Source organism: Schistocerca piceifrons, chromosome 6 (assembly GCF_021461385.2).
Source record: "Schistocerca piceifrons isolate TAMUIC-IGC-003096 chromosome 6, iqSchPice1.1, whole genome shotgun sequence".
In the NCBI taxonomy this organism is placed as follows: domain Eukaryota; kingdom Metazoa; phylum Arthropoda; class Insecta; order Orthoptera; family Acrididae; genus Schistocerca; species Schistocerca piceifrons.
The window spans coordinates 202,316,129-202,331,499 of record NC_060143.1 but is presented as its reverse complement, the minus strand read 5'-3'; the positions used below and the strand labels follow the sequence as shown (position 1 = coordinate 202,331,499).

At 43.1% G+C, this 15,371-nt stretch overlaps 1 pseudogene; it reads right to left on the bottom strand.

The window, feature by feature from the left end:
- Positions 1–11,203: 11,203 nt before the first annotated feature.
- Positions 11,204–11,321, bottom strand: LOC124803734 (annotated as a pseudogene).
- Positions 11,322–15,371: the final 4,050 nt, after the last annotated feature.

The following is a 15,371-nucleotide window of genomic DNA, read 5'->3' as shown; positions in this document are numbered from 1 at the left end:
GTCGGGAGCTTCATCAGGACCAACAAATTGTCACGTGTTTCTTTCTTGATAACAATTCTCGGCCTCATACTGCAGGTGCAACGAACACACTTCTGCAGCGATTTCGATGGGAAGTGCTTGATCACCCATCATAGAGCCCGGACTTGGCTCCCTCTGATTTTTATCTCTTCGCTCACATCCACGGCAGGCTATATGGACAGAATTTAGAGGCAGATAACGAGCTGCGGATCAGAGCAGAGAATAGGCGGAAAGCAGAGATGGCTGTATATTTGGAAGATGGTACCACGTTCAAGGACCAAGAGCGAACAATAGGAGTGGGAGACGAAGAACGATTTGCTCAGATTAGTAAGGGTGTAAGACAGGGATGTAGTCTTTCTCCCCTACTGTTCAATCTATACGTAGAAGAAGCAATGACGGAAAAAATTTTCAGGAGTGGAATTAAAATTCAAGGTGGAAGGATACCAATGATAAGAATCGGTGATGACATTGCTATCCTCGGTAGAAGTGAAGAAGAATTACAGTATCTGTTCAATGAAAGGAACACTCTAATGAGTACAGAATATGGATTGAGAGTAAATCGAAGAAAGATGATAATGAGAAGTAACAGAAATGAGAACAGCTAGAAACTTAACATCAGGATTGGTGATCACGAAGTAGAAGAAGTTAAGGAATTGTGGTACCTAGGCAATAAAATAACCCATGATGGTTGGAGCAAGGACGACACCAAAAGCAGACTATAACTTGAAAAAATGTTTCAGATGGCTCTGAGCACTATGCAACTTAACTTCTGAGGTCATCAGTCATCTAGAACTTAGAACTAATTAAACCTAACTAACCTAAGGACATCACAAACATCCATGCCCGAGGCAGGATATGAACCTGCGACCGTAGCGGTCGCTCGGCTCCAGAATGTAGCGCCTAGAACCGCACGGCCACTCCGGCCGGCTAACTTGCAAAAAGGGCATTCCTGGCCAAGAGAAGTCTACTAGTATCAAACATAGGACTTAATTTGAGCCTGCAGGAGTGACCGAGCGGTTCTAGGTGCTTCAGTCTGGAATCGCGCGACCGCTACGGTCGCAGGTTCGAATCCTGCTTCGGGGATGGACGTGTGTGATGTCCTGAGGTTAGTTAGGTTTAAGTAGTTCTAAGTTCTAGGGGGCTGATGACCTAAGCTGTTAAGTCCCATAGTGCTCAGAGCCATTTGAACTTAATTTGAGGAAGAAATTTCAGAGAATGTACGTTTGGAGCCTAGCATGATATGGTAGTGAAACATGCGCTGTGGGAGGACCAGAAAAGAAGTGAATCGAAGCATTTGAGATATGGTGTTACAGAAGAATGTTTAAAATTAGGTGGACTCTTAAGATAAGGAATGAGGAGATTCTCCGCGGAACCGGCGAGGAAAACACTGGCAATAAGAACGGACGAGGTGGTAGCAGATCTGTTAAGACAAAACGGAATAACTTCCATAATACCAGAGGGAGCTGTAGAGGGTAAAAACTGTAGAGGGAAACAGGGACTGGAATATGCCCAGCGAATAATTGAGTACGTAGGTTGCAAATGCTAATCTGAGGTGAAAAATTTGCCATCGAAGCAGAGAGAAGACTGATGAATCCGCGTTACAACAAATGTCTAACTCGGAGCGGTGGCTATGTAGAGGGGTAGCTGGAAGGCGGAGCTAAATGTTGCACTCAAAACATTTTTGATTTTCAGAGTGGTTTCCATTCCGACCCCGTTCGAAAGTTGAAAAAAAAAAAAAAAAAAAAAGCGCTCGTATGAGTCTCTTACACCTGACTTGCTGCAATGACTGTTCCTTAAATCTGGCGAGTGTTGGTGTGACTGTGGGGGCAGCCGCGGTTTTGCAACGTGTAAAACGCGTCCCTTGCGTAAGCGAGAAATCCGCAGCTGCGCCCACGCGAGTAATTGCCGAGTGGGATTTACTGGCCGCTTTCCAGGAGCTGCCGCTCTCTCGTCCCCGCTCGCATTACGCGGAATATACCGCCTTCTGCCGCTGCCGTCGGCGTTGGTGATCCGAGCACAGCTCATTAAACAGACAAAGGCCGGGGGCCGGCAACCGAGCAAAGCAGGTGGCCCGAAGTCCCCAGTTACGGCCGTCCGACGAACGGAAATGCGACTCTTTAAATTAGCGGTGTAGAGATGAGAGCCTATCTCTGCGTAAAAGCTGAACACTACGGGCATTATTTATTCGCATCACAAACGACTGGTTATTACCATGAAAAGCATACGAAAGAAAGAATAATCACGTTACACTACTTTTGACCAAAATTTAACCACTTCAGTTGCGCTCGGAGGCGCAAGCAGAAGATCCTCTTCTATGCAACGTGCAGGATACAGTTGACAATCCAGGCGGCGCCCCATGTTATGTGATTCTCTGCAGTCACTGTTGGTGGTATCCACGGGGAACTGCCATTTCTGGAGATTACTCCTGGGTGTTCCAACTCTAGACCGAGGGTGACTGAGTGATTTGCACATCATCATATTCAGTTCATGCCCAAGTGCGAGGTTTCCCGAATGAGAAGGGCAGGTAAACTTTTTCTCAAATCGAAAAATCCACGATTTTTCCTTGGCGCAGCTGCTGCTGTTTGCAAGCCTAAATTGATCTCGAGGAAAATTCTTCTGGATGTCAACCTTAGGGCTTCTGGGATGTGCTCGTGTAATGGAGCCGTTTCTTGATGGGCCTGCACGCACTGGAAGCTACTTCATAACTAATATCTGGTGGGTTTGTACCTGCGAGCTGGTGGGATACGTTTCAAACAAATGCACTAAGCCTACATGTTTCGTCTGGCGCATTTAAAACGAAGTTTGCGTGGGTAGATTTTTACCAGACTGGGCAGGCATAATCTGCAGCACTGTACCGAGTTGATAGTGTCGTCGTTCTCATGGTTTGTGGTCGAGAGCCCCACGTGCTACCAGTGATCTTGCGAAGAAAATTATTTCTGGCTTCTATCTTTTATCTCGTATTCTTGCAATGCTGCTTCTATGTCAGAGTAAGATGCAAAGCGACTCTCATATATTTTGAAGCATATTGATTAATTGCCCCACCGAACGAGGTGGCGCAGTGGTTAGCACACTCAACTCGCGTTCGGAAGGACGACGGATAAAAACCCGTCCGGTCATCTTGATTTACGTTTTCCGTGATTTCCCTAAACCGCTTCAGGCAAATGCGGGGTGGTTCCTTTGAAAGGGCACAGCCGGCTTCCTTCCCCAGCCTTCCCTAATCCAATGGGACCAATGACCTCGCTGTTTGGTCCCCTTCCCCCAAATGAACCAGCCAACCAACTAACTGTCCCCTTGTCATATGATGTGTTTGTGACGTGCCTGAAGGAGCTTTAGACGAAACGCACACAGATTGGTTTGGACGAAGTTAATTGTTAGAGTAATAGACACTCAATCTGTTAATGCATCTGTCAGTTTGGATTCAAAGTCTTCAAAAGATATCGCTTTACTCGCTAATGCCAGAACGCGCTTCCAGGGATACATAGGTGCACCACTGCGTCAAAGAAATTTTAGTTTTGAAACTTTGGTATATGTTGCAAAATGTAAGTCGGGCGTCAGCCTTATTTGCGGGATTGTTACTGTTTACACGACTTTTTATTTAGTCAATGGGTAAACTCGAATAATGTTCATTGTTTTGAAGCGGTTTCTAGCTTGTGTGAATTCGTCCAAAGTTGATGAAGCTTTCATTGTCAACATTTAACGATAATGGGAAGATGGTCTATGTGAAAGACGTCCCAAAAGTCTAGCGACAGATGAAAACTTTGAGAAAGTGTTTCAGATGATAGAGCGCAGCAATCAGTCGTCCTTTTCTTCCAGATTTTATTGAGCAAATCTAGATTTCGGCTAGTGCCTAGCCATTACCAATGCACTGTTTCATAGTTTCAATGCATGTCCTAGTGTGTCAGTTCAAAATGGTTCTAACGGCTCTGAGCACTATGGGCCTTAACTTCTGAGGTCATCAGTCCCATAGAACTTAGAACTACTTAAACCTTACTAACCTGAGTACATCACACACATCCATGCCCGAGGCAGGATTCGAACCTCCGACCGTAGCGGTCGCGCGGTTCAAGACTGTAGCGCCTAGAACCGCTCGGCCACCCCGGCTGGCAGTGCGTTAGTCCCTTGTTGTTCGGGCTTCTGTCACAGTTCGTTCAAGACTCAAGATTCCGAACAATAGGGGACTGACGTATTAGGACATGCACTGATACTATGAAATAGTGCATTGATAATGACTAGACACTAGCCCATGTCTAGATCTGCCTAATAAAACCTGAAAGAAAAGGAAGACTGGTTGTGTCCTCTATCATCTGAAAGTCATGTCACAGTAGCTGAGTGCACCCACATTCCTAATGAAAGGAAACTTGTTGGAGAAAGTGTGCAAGATGGTATTGGACGAGTGTCGGTTAAAGGTATATCGTAAGTTTTCAGTGTTAACTACCAGAAAGTTTTGTGCAAGATGGCTGCTGCATTTTGTGAACGAGGACGAGAAACAGTCCCAGCTGCTGTGGATTCGACAGAGTTCTCTCTCTCTCTCTCTCTCTCTCTCTCTCTCTCTCTCCTGCCTTTTTCTGTCGTGCGGAGTCCGCTATTTTTCGTGATTTGGCAATTTTTTTTTTTTTTTTTTTTTTTTTTTTTTTTTTTTTTTTTTTTTTTTTTTTTTTTTTTTTTTTTTGGCCGGATGCCCTTCCTATTGCCACAAACGTTAGTTAAACTTTGGGTGCGAAGATCCTGTGCGCCATCTGTGAGTATTTCAAACATTGTTCTGTATTGTACTTTATATTTAAACTGTTTGTACATTGTATTTTTCGAGGCAGTGGTTGGAGACCAGCCCTAAACGGACCTGGAAAACCAAATAAAACTAGCCTCAGCTAAACGGTGTACCTGACAGCCATCACTAATCATCGACCGACAGATTCGATAGTGGTGTGACTCACCTCCCCGTCTCGCAAGCTACCACACTGCGCTATGAGCTACACAAGCTGGTCATCCTGCAGGCGTCCACTAAAAGTCGTGTAACTGTCTACGGGGAATCCTTCTCGAATGTGAACTGCATTTTACCAATATGTATGTCACTAATGAATGATAAGCTACCATTCGCATTGTCTTCAAGGACAAACTTGTATGACATGACTTACTCAACTCCTGGTCAAATATTTGTGATGTCAGAGGCTATCATGTATCCATGTTAGGACATACATAACTTAACTCTTCTCTCATTTATGATTGTGTGCACCAAGTTGCCTTTTTCTTCAGATATATATCTATGATTTCCACCAGACCTCTTTTCTTTGTAGATAATCATATCATTTGCGAAAAGTATGATATACCAGCTGGTAATAAACCATGAATAATGCCCCGAATTACTTTTGTTGCTGTTGATGATGTCCTACTCGGATAGCGTGCTGCTTTCTTTCAGGAAGTTTCCAACCTTGTCGTAAACCTGACTAAAACTCAACGTCCTAATTTCTTCAATAAACGTCGGTGAGCTCCCGAATCGATAGCTTTCAGAACATGCGGGAACACGGAATCATTGCAGTTACCGAGTACAGTGGTTCAGACACTGCACTGGCGTTAGGATGCAGCGAGGCTCGAACCACCTCCGATCATAGATACTGTAGTTCTCCTGTTGTCCCCTGTTTCACAAGGTGAATTCTGGATCGGTTCCCACGAAGAGTTAATGCATGCTCTCATGTATTACCTCATTTCAACCCGAGCTTTTTCTTCACCTTTTCGTCGTCTTTTCATCCTTCGCGAGTTTCTTCATATATTTCGTGGGTTTGCAAGTATTTCCTAATCCGCTAACTTTTTCGATTCTGGCAATTTTTTAATATTTACCTGTTACTTATTCAGGCAGTATGTAAGTCCTTCCATAGCATTCTCTGCACGTCGTGCTGTTTTCCATCTTTAATTCCTTCTGCTGCTCAATTCTGGGTCCAACATTTCTCCGTCCCACGCTGGCCTGCCTAGACTCTTAGACTGTCACAGTTCCCACTTACCAAATCGTAGGCGAACTAAGAAATTATCTTTCTGTGCGTGGGAAAAGGGAAAGTTTCGAAGAAACTGGTGCAGACTTAATAACACTCAGTTAACTCGACTTGTTTCATTACAGAAAGTAAGTCAGAGCAACTGGTCAATCTGGAGAAAACTTGTATGGGTTTCAGCAGCCGGCAAACAAAATCAGCTGACGCGGTTGAATATTTGAAATAAGTAACAGCACTTGAATCATTCAAGGACGTTAGTACGAAGTGACAGTCTTTCTTTAACATTTTAGATACGTATGTCATTCAACAGGACGACTTCGTATCGTTTCTAAGAAAGCTTCTGTTTTACTTCAGAACTTCTCCCCTTCTTCAACCAATAAAGCGGAAGTCTCTTTCCTCAGCTGTGTATTTGACACTTACTTCGATTTTCAAAATGTCACCGAACTCTGTTTCCCTTAAGATGTTTTAAAGTGGTAGCAGTTCCGTTGTTCTCTGGTGCTTGAGTACACAACTTACTTGGGTGCAGATGGACTCTGTGTCAGACTGGTCTCTGTAATGCTTTGCTGGATCCATGGTTCATACAACCTCACTTGCTTGTACGTAGCGTCCCCAGTTAGTTATTCGTGTAATGAAGAATGTTGCTTCGGTCCTCAGTCATCCGCCTTATTGAGGATGGGACAATGCCGTAGTCAAGCACCTGACAGACAGCTGACCTGATGCTGTCAGTAACCATAAAACACATGTGTCCGTAATATTTTGTCGTTCTGGAATAAACATACTGTGACTGCGTGGCACGATACCCTGCGGGCTATGGAAGAAAGGCAACAGACAGGTTCCATTTTCCTAGAGTTCCGGGAACTGTTTGACGCGATGCAACACCGCAGACTCGTAACGGAGGCCCAGTAATATGGAATAGTTTCTCTGGTGCGATTGAATCGCAGACATTTTAATTAATAGAATCCAGTATGTTGTCATGGACTGCGAGTGTTCCTCGAATATAAAATCGTCAGGACTCCGCCGGGGAAATGGGTTAGGACCCCTTTCCTTGCCTATAAAGGCTACATAAACGATCTGATGGAGAAAATGAGCACCAATCTGCGACTGTTTTCTGATAACGCTGTATGTCGTCACTGAGTGATGTAGGAAGGTACAGGATGACGGATAGGATATCTATGTAATGTGATGACTGTCGGCTTGCTCTACATGTAGGAAAATTACCTTAATGAAGATGAATCGAAAAAACAATCTGTAATGTTCATATGCAGAATTAGTGGTGTGCTACTTGTCACAGTATCGTAGACTAGAAAGCTAGGCGTAATGCTGCAAAGAGAAATATAATGGAATCAGCGCACAAGGTCGTTTGTGGGATAAGCGAATGGTAGACTTAGGTGTACTGGGAGACATCTACAAAGGAGACAGCGTACAGAACACTTGTGCGACCCATTCGTGAGTACTGCTCGAGTGCGTGGGATTCCCGCCTGGGCGGACGTTTGTTACCTGTAGGTTAGATCAACTGTCGAGTACTCCGGAAATGCTCCGTGCACTAAAATGGGAATCCTGCGAAGGAAGAAGACGTTCTTTCTGCGAAACACTGCTGAGAAAGTTTAGAAGACCAGCATTTGCGACCGACTACAGAACTATCCTTCCGCCACCAACATACATCTTAGTTAAGGACAACGAAGAAAAGACATGAGAAATCAGGCCTAATACAGAAGCTTATAGACAGTGGATGCACCCTCACTTTATTTGCGAATGGAATAAACAAAGGGAGTGACTGACAGAAAAACTATGTACTGTCCTTCATGAACCGTATGTTGACTTGTGGAGTCTGTTCGTAGATGGACTTAATTGCACGCTCTTCATTTTTCTTGGACAAATGTCAAATATTAAAGTGGCTAGATTTTTTGTAACGAACTAAGAGAAGGAGGTCTGTCACCAAAGATTTTGATAGTGTAATCATAACTTTCCTCCCATTTCATCCTTGGCAAAAATATAACTTATGGCTATTCATGACCCTTTCCTTCGAATGCAACAATTACAGACGGAATAATAACTTATCGCCAGGATAACCAAATTAGTCACTCACCATTAGGTCTTGTCCGCGGCTCGTGGTCTTGCGGTAGCGTTCTCGCTTCCCGTGCACGGGGTCCCGGGTTCGATTCCCGGCGGGGGTCAGGGATTTTCTCTGCCTCGAGATGACTGGGTGTTGTGTGTCTCTTATCATCATTTCATCCTCATTCACTCGCAAGTCGCCGTAGTGGCATTAAAGAACTTGTGGAGCGGCGGCCGAACCGCCCCGCGAGGGGTCTCCCGGCCACCAATGCCATACGCTCATTATTATTATTACCATTAGGTTTTCATCTTTGATAGTGGAAAGGTCAGACCTCATTCTATCAGACGTTTTCTATATTTAGGTATGGACAATCTCAGCTAATATTTTTCCATTCAGTCGTGAATTCCCTTCACTTTCATCCCCTGTATATAACTGTGGCTCGGCGGCTAACTGCGTCTGTATCAGGCTATAAATCTAAGGTATTAGGGTTCAATGGCCGGAAAGATTTTTCAATTACCGCTTCTCCTTTAACCTCCGGCACTATATATGTATGTGAAAAATGCCAAGACACATAGGGGTTCGAGGACCGCTGTGAACTGTTCCTCATACAAAAGGCAGGGCAAGATAGTTCAGAGATTGGAAGGCGGCAAGGGCATGACACCTCCAGTAGGACCACGCACAGTGAAAGCCCAGTGGTATTGAAAGCAAGTTTTATTTTGCGTGTGCGTTCAGGTGCAGATCAAATCAGTGACCTAACACGAAAGGTCTGTTCTCCAGAAATATACGCACACAAACCACGTACATTATAGCTCAGATATGTCTGACGTAAGACGTGAGCAATCATCCGTCATAGAAAGATTAGGAAAAAATTAATTACTACAGTTACGCCTGTGCTCTAGAAGCCACCGTGTCGATGATGTGTGTGAAGAGTGGCAGTTGGCACCTCTCCTTATTGTTTCAAATTTTTCTAAATGTACCACCACGATCTGATAGCACGCCCAATGCCACTGTAAAAAATGACTGTGTTTGTTGGCCGAACTTGAAACTTCCGCTCTTGAATTGCCAAAACAAAGCCTCTCGTTGATGTACAATGTCCTCACTGGAGAGTCTTCCACTTGAATTTATAGCGTCTCTGCTTCGCTATTGCGTTGACTAAATTCATCTTTTACTAATTGTGGAATCATTCAGCTCTTCTCCGCACGCTCTAAAAATCTTCTGTTGTTTCAACTTGGGAACGGTCAATGGCGGAGAAACAATGCTTAAGAAACTATTTATTTCAGCAGTCTTGGTTGAAACGTGTTACAAATGATTACTAGTTTCCATCGTCTTCAGATCTGATTAATCACGAATTATGAAAAGTCATAATAACTTTTTACGTATTACAATTCTTGATTAATCAGTTCTGAAGATGATCACTAAATTTTCGAAACTAGTAATTATTTGTGCAAATCTGCAGCTGAGAATGGTAGTATTGATACTTTATGATTTATTTATGTTTATTTTAAACTTTCTTTTGTTAGTTATTTGTGTTTTAATTGGTGTAGCTTTTTTATAAATATATTTTTTTTTTAAATATACAGTTTCGGGATTTCTCGAGTCTACATATCAGCTAACACTTACCAAACTGTCTGAGTAAACGAATGCTGATCTTGAGCATGACTCGAACCGTTGGAGCAGTTTACTTCACAGATCGATAACACGAGTTCAGCTAGATCTTTCGATCGGCCCGCAATTTAAAAATAAAAGTGATTGTGAAACACGGAGTGAAATTTGTTTTATGGTGCTGGTAATACGTAACAAAGGCAACTAATAAATAAAAGATTGCAATCATAATTCATTGATTGACTGCTCTGTCGGTTCTTTGTAGAATATCGTACACGTTATGAATGAAACCACAACGACACTGGTGTAATATTCTCTAATATTTATTACAATATTTTTACAAAACCGAGCGAGGTAGCGCAGTGGTTAGCACACTGGACTCCCATTCGGGAGGACGACGGCTCAATCCCGCGTCCGGCCATCCAGATTTAGGTTTTCTGTGATTTCCCTAAATCGCTCCAGGCAAATGCTGGGATGGTTCCTTTGAAAGGGCACGGCCGACTTCCTTCCCCGTCCTTCCCTAATCTGATGAGACCGATGACCTCGCTGTTTGGTCTCTTCCCCAAAACAATCCAATCCAATCTTTTAAAAAGCTGTTTTCAGCTGTTGCGCCATCATCAGGTACAAAGATAAACGTGTGGGTCAGTGAAATTTTTATAGGATCTAAGACGTTTAACTCGTGCATCTACAGAGCCTCTAGTTTCCAAAAATGACAGTTGTCAGTGTTCGATTTAGGACTAAAACTAGAATGACCAGACACAGTTCCCGTACTCGCTACTTCTAACTGCAAATACTACTTCTAATCCCATGGAGGCTGTGTTTCAATTTACCCCTCGTACTCACATGCCCGATTTTTTCCTTTATTTCAGTTACTGTAGTTTCACATGCCCTGTTAAAAAGTTTACTTTGTATAATCACAGCTGCTTCACTTACGTGCTTTATCTCACTAATATGTCTTATTTCCTTTTAATATAGGATCTGTTAAAGAAATTGTTATTTGTTAAGCAATTTCCTTGGAATGTGCCACCGAAGTTTGTTGTTCAGTTTATTTTCTGGTCAGGAAAATTGTTCTGATTTGTTACACAGTTTATTACACAATGTGCCATATATTTTATCTACGTTAAATAATCTTACATCGCGTTTTCACTTAAATAATCGGTCTAGTTTTAGTCCTAATCAAACATTAACAATTGTCATCTTTGGAAACCGAGACAATCTATATATGCACTTGTTTAAAATCTTGGATCGTAAAAGAATTTCACTATCACACACATTTATCTTTGTAACTGATGATGACGTAACAGCCGAAAACTGATTTGTTTTCATTCATAATCATAAAACTAAACTCCTTCCGACCAGGCCATGAAGGCGCAATGGTACCGATCAGCGCCATATCATCCTCAGCCCACAGGCGTCACTGGATGCGGATATGGAGGTACACGCGGTCACCACACTGCTCTCCCGCCCGTATGTCAGTTTCCGAGACCGGAGACGCTACTTCACAATGAAGTAGCTCCTCAGTTTGCCTCACAAGGGCTGAGAGCACCCCCCTCGCCAACAGCGCTCGGCAGACCGGATGGTCACCCATCCATGTGCTAGCCCACCCCGACAGCGCTTAACTTCGGTGATCTGACGGGAACCGGTGTTACCACTGCGGCAAGGCCGTTGGCCATTCATAATCATGATTCAGTCGTCTGGAGCTTTCGCTCGTCCGGTGATCTAGTGACGTCTGATGGTACTGTCTCCAAGGTCGCTGCAATTTATTCTCGCGGTAGCAATTACAGGCAGTTTATCACGATAAATTTCGTTTCTTAGGCATGTAGTTCTCGATTAATTTTCTTCCTTTTTTCATCTCAATGTTACCATCGTGTTTTCAAACTAATTAAAAGCAGATTTCGTTTTTACCTGGTATTCTAATATCTGAACAGGGATTATAATGCCAATCTGCAAGCCATTTGGTAAATCATTACACTTTCTCATAAACAAATAAAATATTGAACTTGTTTTACCAAAATAATATTTTTTGAAGGACAGCATTTTCGCCTTTGCCTGTTGCCTTTGCTTAAAAGTCAGCATAAATGAAATAGCTCCATGCGTACCGGTACTATATGGGAGCTCTTGTTGCATGTTTGTGCAAATACAACAGGCGTTTATGAATTGGTAAGATTTGATGCTATTTACTACTGTGTTTCGCGAAATTGTCGGATTTTAAGCAGAGTCGTAGCTTCTTGCGACTTGTTCGTCGTATCTCCCGTATTCCTTACACTCGTGCTGCAGGTGTCGAACGTCACTTGCTTGTTTGAAAAGGGTAGATATCGTATCGGGCGCTGCGGTGTATCGGGAAACCTCGAGCTCGTTCGAACGCGAGTTTCGTTTGCCCAGTCGTAGTGGCAAACATGCGAGATGATGCAGTAGTTACGATACTGGACTGACATTCGATAGGATGGCGGTTCAAGTACCCATCAGGACATCCAGAATTGCGTTCTCTGGTTTTCATAAACCGCTTAAAGCAAGTTCTCGGACGATATCTTGAAAGGAGCGCGGCAGATTATCTTTCCCTCCTTCCCGATTCTAGCGGATTCGCTATCTCTAATGACAGCATCGTCGGCTGAACGTTAAACCCAATATTCCTATCTTCCTTTCCGTCCGTGAAGAGTTTCACTAGCCACCTCCTTTGTAAATGAGTGAAATATCCTTACCATTCTTCCAGTGTATATCGCTATATAATTGGTATCTCCCACTACTAAACTCATGTGGTTGTTCCAATGGATAATCCTTTGCTGTGTCTCAAAATAATGTTACAAAAACGTGGTTTATAGGTGGACACCTCTGTTGTTCACTTGTAGCATCAGAGAACAGATTTTCGATGATATCAGATGTACCCCATTTCCAATGCTCCGTCACCTTATGCTTCTTCGGCTGCTGACGATAACTGCCCATTCAGAATGATAGAGAGAGAGAGAGCTATTCACTTCGAGGTCTTTAATCTAACCGCACACCTGGTCTGATATTCCGTGAGCGTGTATTTTGTTGCGAAAATACCGATCGAGAGGCGGAGTACGAGCGGGCACTTACATCGTTCTCATGAACCTGCGCCTGTAAACGCTGGAATTCCATCACCTCTTGCCCCCGGTCCGGCTCTCCGAGTGAATGCAGCAGCAAGTGCGCGCCCCAGCTTAGTACAATTGCCTCCGCCGAGGTCGTGGCTTTCGCCGTTCAGCCTGCTTAATGAGGAACAATGAAGTGGAACGAGAAACTCGATGCATATCAGCACCGACACTACATCATTCTCAGGGATTATGCAATTTTTAGATTCTGGGACTATTGTGAAATAAATATAGTTGGCACTTAAGTCAGGAGGAAAAGTTTACCAGAAGTACCGTAGGAAAGAAGGGAAAATCAGCTCTACTTCACGAATGCCTTCGTGGCATAGCCAAAATGTAGTACGAATGGAAGTGTGACGTAAAAACGCAGTTCCAGGCGAAGAAGACATTCTTGACCTACTTGAATTAGAGTACAACATGGTAGCTTATGTGGTTATTTTCCAAGAGGACAATGGGAACTCTCAGCAAGATTAAGAGCCCTCTTAAATGCTCTGAAGTATCCCTACACAGTAGGAATGGCACGATAAAGACTTCCCAGAATTCTAAATCCTCTGTGACTTATCCCAGTGAAATATCTGGGAAAAGACGTTAAGATAGTGCTATAATTAGTTCAGCTAGTCGTTTTTAATTTGTTATTGTTTATTTGTAGCTCGTAACTGGGTTGAAGTAGACAAGCGCCCATTTTCAGTGTCTCGGAAAATAATTTTTTCGTATCCAGAAAGGGTATGTCAAACGTCTGACAAATTTCATGTCTGAAAAGAGAATCAAAAAACGATGCATCTGTTTTTGAACGGAACTTATTTGTATCGAAAAAAATGACATAGTTCTCTGATACCACTGAATTACGTTGATCACCTCATCACAGCAAAATAAAAAATAAGAAAATAAATAATTTATTAAATACGTTTTATTTACTGTACTAGGCAATTGACGGGTTCTAACTACCTATAAGAAAAATTTTAAGTGCCATTAATACGGAGGCATTAAATTTTCTTTGTGGTAATACAAGAGTAGAGAAGTACTGCAGCGATATTTCAATTGCAGTCCACAAACCAGTTCTCGTACGTATTCAATCTCTTACAAGAGGATAACTAAATTAAATTCAGGAAATAAGTATCTTAGTACTGCCTCCTTTCTCTTATACTTCTTGGGACCAGATGTTACACTATTGGCTCTAAAACTTCTTGTGCGGGTTGAGGAAGAAATGGCAACATCTTATACAGGTCTTCCCGTTTTGCGACTTATACACTTGGTTGGTCGTCCAGATGAAATACGGCGTGGTATACTTCAGTCATGGACCTTCTTCATTTGAATACATTGACATTTTTCCAGTCTTCTTTTTCGGAATAAAAATTTTTCATAGGCATTTTCGATGGATGAGTATGAGACACTTTAACCATACCGCGTTTGTAGATCGTACTCGTTTGCATTGAGAAAAATGTTTCAGCAGCGTCTTTAAAATCAAAGAAGTGAGTTTTGTGCATTGGAATTACAAGGAATGGCTTCATAGCTTCAGCTGACTCAGTGGTGTCGTGTAAATCTTGCTGAGCAAAGACCTTCTTCTCTTCACTATAACTGTAAGATCTCTGCCGCAGCTCAAAGAGCTGTAACCACTCACTAAAAAACTTGTGTGCTATCTCTTCATACCATTCCAGTCAAAACGGTGGAAAACATGACACGTGACAACACGAACGTCAGAGGGGAGTACGGCTTGGCTTATAGACCATCCGCTGTCTAGTAATGAATGTCCGAAATATTTTCTACATGATTTGACACTGGGAACAAGTCAAGGGACATACAGAGAACACAGCACTAAAAACACATTGTATGAGAAAATGTTTCCTAGAGCATTTGAAATTTCCACTCTTCATATGTCTGTCCATTGAGTCTGTCCATGCAAATACTGAAAAAAAATGTTTTCATCACTCTCAGGATTGCAGATTTCGTGTTTTTTTCCCTTCGTCTTAAATCTGTTTATGCGAAATGGAGGAATGTAAATCAGTATTGTTAGTACAGTTAACTAGAGCGCACAGTGTGAAGTCTTGAACTGCACTGTACGTCCATTGTACGCTGTTCAACCCGCAAATGTGCCTACGACGGTCATTTTAGATAGATCGCGCATTGTCGCCTTATGGTAAGAAGGGATTGTCAGCACGGGGAGTCGCCTCTCCCAACTGGCGTCCACTGCAGCCATGTTACTTGATCGTTCAACCACTATAGTAGACACGAAACATTGAAGATATGTCTCGTAGTGGTCCCCGCACCAACAACAGTAGCAGATGACCACTACATACAAATTACGGCTCGTACTAACCCCGAAGGGAATGCGTGAGAAATGTGCGCTGCCATTTCCGAGGCAACTGGGAGGGCTGTTTCGATTCAGACGTCCCCACACGATTAATTTGGCAACCAGCGTAAGTCTACATTGCGGACAACAGTACAAATTCCCGAGCACTGTGCCCCTCGACAGAGGTAACGCTTGCTGTGGAACTCGGATCAGTGGATTCCGCGTGCTCTTCATTGACACGCATAGGATTGGTCTAATGCCTGATGATCGAGGAGATCTACATCTAGCTACATACTCTGCAAGCCACCGTATGGTTCATTCAGAAGAGG